Source organism: Macrobrachium rosenbergii, chromosome 12 (genome assembly GCF_040412425.1).
Source record: "Macrobrachium rosenbergii isolate ZJJX-2024 chromosome 12, ASM4041242v1, whole genome shotgun sequence".
NCBI lineage: Eukaryota > Metazoa > Arthropoda > Malacostraca > Decapoda > Palaemonidae > Macrobrachium > Macrobrachium rosenbergii.
Window position 1 is genome coordinate 36,141,363 of NC_089752.1, and position 7,666 is coordinate 36,149,028.

A 7,666-nucleotide genomic window follows, 5' to 3' on the forward strand; every position below is an offset into this window, starting at 1 on the left:
TCTCATTTCCCTTCCGCTTGACGCTGTTTGTTAACAATTTCTATAGGGTTAATATCATGGAATGTCGTTATATTCTTATTCCATCTTATTTTATCCCCGTAGCGGGGTAGTGCCGTCAGTGCACCTCATGTGGTGCACTGTAGGCATTACTTAAGGTTCTTTGCAGCGTGCCTTCGGCCCCTAGCAGCAACCCCTTTCGTTCCTTTTACTGTACCTCCTTTCATTTTCTCTTTCTTCCATCTTACTTTCCACCCTCTCCTAACAATTGATTGATAGTGCAACTGCGAGGTTTCCCTCCTGTTACACCTTTCACACCTTTTACTGTCAACTTCCGTTTCAGCGCTGAATGATCTCATAGGTCGCAGTGCTTTGGCCTCTGGCCTAAATTCTATATTCATCTCAACTCAACTCTATCTCATTTTATGCTTTATTCAAAATAGAATATAGAATGAGGTAAGGTTCATGAACATAAAGAGAGTGAGTATCTGATTTTTTTTTTTTTTTTTTTTTTTTGTGATTGGAACTTGTTAAATGCTATGGCTTAACATTAGTTAATTTGACCGCAGATCTGTATCAGAGTAAGTATTCTTGATTGCTAAGTTTGATGCTTTGTTCCCTTTTGCTTTTGTACTGTGGAATATTTCTTACGTGTTTATTATTTTGATGTTGGTTGGAAGATGGCTTAAACTTTCAAGTTTTTCTTTTATATTTCTTCCATTTAAGCCTGGATTTCATAAGACCATCACCAAGCCCACTTGTTAGGTGTAAGTCTCAGCGTTAAATTTGCAAATTTTTTTCATTGTGTATATATTCTAATACAACGTACACTCTTAATAAAATACTCTCTTTATTTATTAGTTTCCACGCAGCATATTTATTGCTTCAGTACTACGCTTAGATGCACTTACACGTAATATGTAAATTGGAACTTCAAAGAGAAAGCCTAATCAGGTTGTCGGTCTCCTGACCTTCCATTTAGAAATATCTTGCTCAGTAACAAGAGAATCTATTGTAACTGGGATCTCCTGCACAGTTCATTACCTCGAAGATCCACCATAAATTTCTTTGGGCAGGATTTATTGCTTTCAAAGACCTTTCGACTGTGAGAGATTGCAACTCTCTCGGGTTCCCATTCATTGATCACCTTCGTGATCTGTCTCTGACTTTTCGAGACCAAGAAAGATTGTTTGGCGACTGCTCTTCGTTTTGTCGCTCGACAGCTCGATTGGCGATTCTGTTTTATTGAATTGAATTGAATTGATTTGAATATAAAATTTAGGCCGATGGCCAAGCACTGGGACCATGAGGTCATTCAGCGCTGAAACGGAAATTGATAGTAATAGGTTTGAAAGGTGTAACAGGAGTAAAACCTCACAGTTGCACTATGAATCAAGTGTTAGGAGAGGGTGGAAAGTAAGATGGAAGAAAGAGGACATGAGAGGAGGCACAGTAAAAGAAACGAAAGGGGCTGCAGCTAGGGGTAAAGAACCTTAAGTAATGCCTATAGTACACCGCACGAGGTGCACTGACGGTACTACCCCCATACGGTGTAGTTCATTGATCGGTTAGTAGGTTCTGACTGAGGCTTGTCAGTGTCAAGATTAACTGACATTATTGTTTTAGTTGGTGTAGGACGGAATTGTCCTTGTCTACTCTCTTTTTAAAGTATATCTATCATTTGCCTTGATTAGGATAGGAAAGGGTGTGAGGGTAGATACCTTATGGGATATGTTGTCTAGTTTGGATGAGGAATCGATAGGTTTCATGGATGCTCGAAGGTCCCTTGTTCTTAGAGACGGAATTATAACAAAGGTTGGATGGTCAGAGGGGTCTTTGATTAGGAAAAATATTTGAAATATTTTATACGGTGTATTAATTCTCATAAGAAGGAAAAAATCTTGTGAATTACAAACATGCAAGTTACACAAGTGATTATTATTATTATTATTATTATTATTATTATTATTATTATTATTATTATTATTATTATAATTATTATTATTATTATTATTATTATTCATTGAGGGCACATGTTAGCATCAGAAAACTTGACCAATCGTTGACGACACCACCTGGTTACTTATTCTTAATCATAATAATCACAAACATGGATGAAAAGGTTCGAGTGATCTCCGTTCGAGAAATATAAAGAGAACTGAGGAAGTTCTTTCTCTACATATATTCATTCTTAAGCCCAAACATGCAAATATAAATACATATGAGCACGGCCGTGTGCTAGTTGTAACTGTATTTACTGTGCTTTTACATAAACCATGAATCGATATTTACTCTAGAGAAGCACGAAATTCCCGGCATTCCCATTGTTTACACACACATTATTCTTCAAAGGCAATGGAAATCTATTTTAAAAACGTGTATCATAAATCCCTCTGCCAAACTGTGTTTTATAAACTTTATCGAGCAATGAATGCAAATCAAGATTTATTTCAGATAAGATCAGCCGCTAAATATGAAAAATAACTATTTTCGTTCGTGTGTAACCACTTCTATCGTCCAGGAAATATCGTTCGGTGGAGGAAAACATCAAAACGACTCGATATTTATACGTACACAATCACCGCGAAAGAGATACGAATGATTCCTTTTTGGAAGTCGACTGCGTCACACATTTTATTAGCAGTCTCGCCTTTTATGACTTGGTCTTTGAAGTTTTCAGAGTTATAGGATCGTTGTGAGAACAAAAGACCAAATGGCATTTTTCTCTTAGTGAAAACGCTTCTGTAACCTCTATATATTGCATAAAATAGAATAAATTTGTAATGTAATTCCTACTGTTGTTTTTATCTGATTAGAGCCATTCTGTTTCGTTGAACAATATCATTTCACGACAACCGTTCTTGTTATTATAAACTTTCCTTGTTTTCCTTGTAATTTGCTTCTCATAAGGGAGTGGTTTCAATAGACTTCCAACGAGCGGCATGAATGAAATGTTATTTGTTTGATCTTAATCTACTAACTGTTTTAAGACTTAACAATTTTTTTTTTCTAACTTTTTAGTTTTCTGTCAAAGAAAACTATTGTGCTGGCTTTGTCTGTCCGTCCGCACCTTTTTCTCCGCCCACAGATCTTAAAAACTACTGAGGCTAGAGGGCTATAAATTGGTATGTTAATCATCCACCCTCAAATCATCAAATATACCAAATTTCAACCCTGTAGACTCAGTAGTTTTTATTTTATTTAAGGTTAAAATTAGCCATAATCGTGCTTCTGGCAACGGTATAGGATGGACCACCACCGGGCCATGGTTAGAGTTTCAAGGGCCGCTGCTCATACACCATTATACCGAGACCACCGAAAGATAGATACTTTCGGTGGCCTTGATTATACGTTGTAGTGGCTGCACAGAAAACTCGATTGCGCCGAAGAAATTTCGGCGCATTTTTTACTTGTTTCTTTTTACTTCATTTTATTTCCGAAATAGATTTTCACTGCCCCTATTTGGATGGTATACACTTCTAATTTCAAGTCACTTTCTAATTACGATCTCTCTTGTTTGCTTTCTTTATCGAGTATCAGCTCAAAGTTGCTGATTTTCAAGTGGCTGTGACTCATTTCGGGAGACTCCTTCCTCCATCGGCCAGAGGCAACAGAAGAGAGAAGTGGCCAGGTGGTTGGTTGGTTTAGGCCCGTGGTTCTCAACCTTTTTTGGCCCTTGCACCCTTCCACCATATGCCAGAAGGTCTCACCCCCCATCCCCTCTTTCCAAAAGTGTCTGCCTCAAAAGGTGCATTCCAAAGAATATGCAACAAAATACCAGCACAAACACACAAGCTAGCGGGGAGAAAGCCCAGTGTGACCTCTAAGTAGTGCGGACTGATGCACACTGAGTTTTGTGTGGACCTAGAGCCAGTTTGAGCCTGCCAATCTGTGGTCACAATCGCCCCCCCCCCCGAGAAACTGACATTCCCACCTGGGAGGAAATCCCCCCCCGTTGAGAACCACTGGTTTAGACCCTTGCTTAATGGTGGCCCACATGAAATGGTAGGGTGTTGAAGTGCAAAGGAGGCCTGATTTGGACCTTTGTATTCTGAAAAAGCAACTGATACACGCTGAAGGCAGCAGTTAGGTCACAAGCAAAGTGTTTTAGGGGGAAGAAGGTCTATTTTTCCTTATCAGATCCTGTTTCGTGGTCTTAAGTTATATCGGGGCAGGCTGCGTATTACTGATTGTTGTGTTAAGGTTTATTTCTTGAGTTTCCAGTTTTGCTGACGTCATTTGGTTGCTCTGATACCCTCAGGTACTGTTATTTTCAGCCCAAATGGTTGTTATATGTTTATATGTTTTGCCAGGTAAGTTCTGTGTACTGTACATCTGTTTCCCACCGTATTGAATGTCAGGCAGCAATCATCAGGAGCTTTTTGCAAGGTTTATGAGTTCAAATGGATGCATAAACCTTGATGGTGCACGCTATGCTGCGCTGGAACCCGGCACTGCCTGTCATGTCTCCCCTACCCTCCCGATCCCCTACCTACCCCACCCCCACCCAGGATGGACAAACAAGTTTGCAGGAGGAGGATGGATATGTCATTTCTCCCCTACCCCCCCGATCCCCTACCTACCCCACTCCCACCAGGGGCGGACAAACAGGTTTGCAGGAGGAGGGTGGATATGTCATGTCACCCCTACCCTCCTCATCTCCTGCCTACCCCGCCCCCACCCGGGCCCGACAAACAAGAAAGATCCACCCGGGTTTTGTTATTATAGATTATTATTTTGATTATTATAATTTTTATTGTTTCTCTTCACAGCTTATTTTTCGTGCTAATCCGCATCTGGTTAATGATATTGAATGGTGTACTTCAATATTATAGATCAATGCACATGAGATCATATCTTTAATACAGACTGTTTGAGGAACTATACTTTTAACGTTTACGGATTTAGAGACACACTTGGAATGTATTGCTATCGTACTGATTTTCTATACATTTTGTTAGGCAGCTTTCAAGGTAGCTCATCATATTTATTTATAAAAAGACAAACAGCACGGCACTGACACTGCTTTTTTAAGACATTAGTTTACAAATTTGTTGTTGAAGACTCTTTTCAATGCAGGTTGAAACGACGTATTCCCAACCGTTGAAATCTATTAAAGGCTCTGAGTTGAGAATTTGGATGCATTGCCATGCTGATCTTAAAGGCGCGATTTTTTTTTATAATGCCATATTTTCAGGCAGAAACCAAATACAACTTTACTCGAAGTAAAACGCATCCGCAAGGATTCATGCATAGTGGCCTCCTTATTATACAAAACGAGCCGTAATTATGAAAGTAGGCCGGTCATTAGTCCTGCCAAATATCCTCTTGGTGAATGGGAAAAGGCAAAAGGGAGGGAGAGAACCGCAATTTTCAGAGGGGAGAAGATGAAGGAATAATTTGAGAATCTCCTGTCTTAGTTACAGTTTGATGAAACGTTCGGTCGGCCCCTACACGTTTCGCGTTAAATATCTACCTGGATTGACAGTGCAGAAGCAAAAGCGTAGAAGCAGTTTGAGGAATTGCCTTTAGTCTTGAAAATTGCGGGTTTTGGCAGGTGGGATGGTTTACGGCATTCGTGTGAGGATGAGGACTGAATTTTGCTGTTGATTTCGGTCTCAGTTTTTTGCATTGCAATTTTCTTTTTCTTTATCGTTTACTTGTATTTTCCCGAGGTGTAAATTAAGTATACGTTAGTTTAACCAGACCACTGAGCTGATTAACAGCTCCCCTAGGGCTGGCCCGAAGGATTAGATTTATTTTACGTGGCTAAGAACCAATTGGTTAACCTAGCAACGGGACCTACAGCTTATTGTGGAATCCGAACCACATTATATATAGCAAGAAATGAATTTCTATCACCAGAAATAAATTCCTCTTATTCTTCATTGGCCAGTCGGAGATTCGAGCTCGCGGCCAGCAGAGTGCTAGCTGAGAACGGAACCCACTTCCCAACGAGGAACTAAACTAGTGTTAGATAAATAATTCCACTTAAAAACTGGAGAAAGAAAGAGACAGGTAGAGAAATGAGCATGAATTGGGAAGTATATGTCTGTCAGTTTTGATAAATGCCTCCTACTATGTGCGTACGATCAGATCCATTTACTTGAGAATCATTACTCATATTTACAGTGAATATTTATTTGCATTAATATAGGAGAGAGAAGACGCAATAAAGGTATTTGCGAGAGTTCGTGAGGGGACATTCATCAGGACTGGCAGACAAGTACTCGTACTTCCAAGGCTAAACTCTTTCCTCTGTCGTCGTCTCGTCTCGTTTTTGTATCCCTTTTAAGTGTAAACATTTACCACATGGCATAATTTAATCGGAATGAATGTTATTTCGGGTTTAGCTGATTAACTATTCTCTTGCGTGGCTATTCAAATGCTTATGCTGTTGTTGTCCAGGAATTCCTTTATGTGAAGCATCCTTTGAAGTCCAACTTAATTGTTGTTTGTCGATGATGACCTCATTGTAATTCATGCTTATGATGCTAACGACGCTGCTTTTATAGTAATAATGCCAACAGCGATCTCATTAAAGGTTCCAACAACAATAATAGTATTTGTTGATGACGTTTATGATGGTAGAGATGAATGAACAGTGCATTATTTTCAGATCTGTTATCACGACGATCATCCTTGTATTGTATTATAGTCCGTATTCTTGTTAGGTCTTAATAATGAAGACTGTATGGATAGTTATATTGAAATTTAATACTGAAATGCATGCATAGTGATCATAGTAATTTAAGGTAGGACAAAGAGTTATTTTGTTATACTTCCTGATTGCGTTGCGGGGATATGTTTTTTTTTTTTTTCTGTTATGTGCGTGATTATGTCCCAATCGATTATAGGCTAGTAGTGATAAGCGTATCCAAAAAAAAAATGTTCGGGGAAAGTCTACAAGTGAAGAGGTCATTTCTGCTATTAAAAGTGCATTAATCATCATCATTTCGACCCAGTGTGAAGTCATTGAAAAACTGGACAGCTCTCTTTCCGTCCATCCTCCTTCATCATTTTTATACTCCGTTGCCTTCGTCCTTCGTCCATCTTCATTACTGGTATACTCTCTCTCTCTCTCTCTCTCTCTCTCTCTCTCTCTCTCTCTCTCTCTCTCTCTCTCTCTCCATACCACTATCATTACTTCTATCCTTCCACTTACTACTCTTTGTTAGCACGACAGTAAGTTAATCATAGTGAATAAATCGCACATCGTTCCCAAGAGAAGCGAGCAAATGTTATTACCTGCGCTTAGCTCTGGCGTGCTCACTATAAGGGCACAAAGCTGAGTGGAGTGGAGGAGGAGGAGGAAACACTGGAACCGCGCGTGAATTATACTCCTGACAGACGAAGAATTATATTGCGTTTATTTTCGAATTTGTTTTACGTCGCTGCGTTGAGTGATTTTGGGTTTAACGAATTTCAAGAATAAAGGTTTTACTTTCAAGAAAACAGTTGTCACTTGTTTTTTTTTTTGCTTCAAGAAAAAGCCTGTGATCCCAGACAGTCAAAAAGCAACTGTCATTAAAAAAAATGTTTGAAAGAAAATTGGGCCGGGAAGTTATCATCCAAGCTCAGTGAGCCTGTAATCTCATCGATTCTATTGGGATCATAACGAATCCAAGGAAATTACTGTGTCGATTCGTGCAAGAATCCAGTTGAGTAT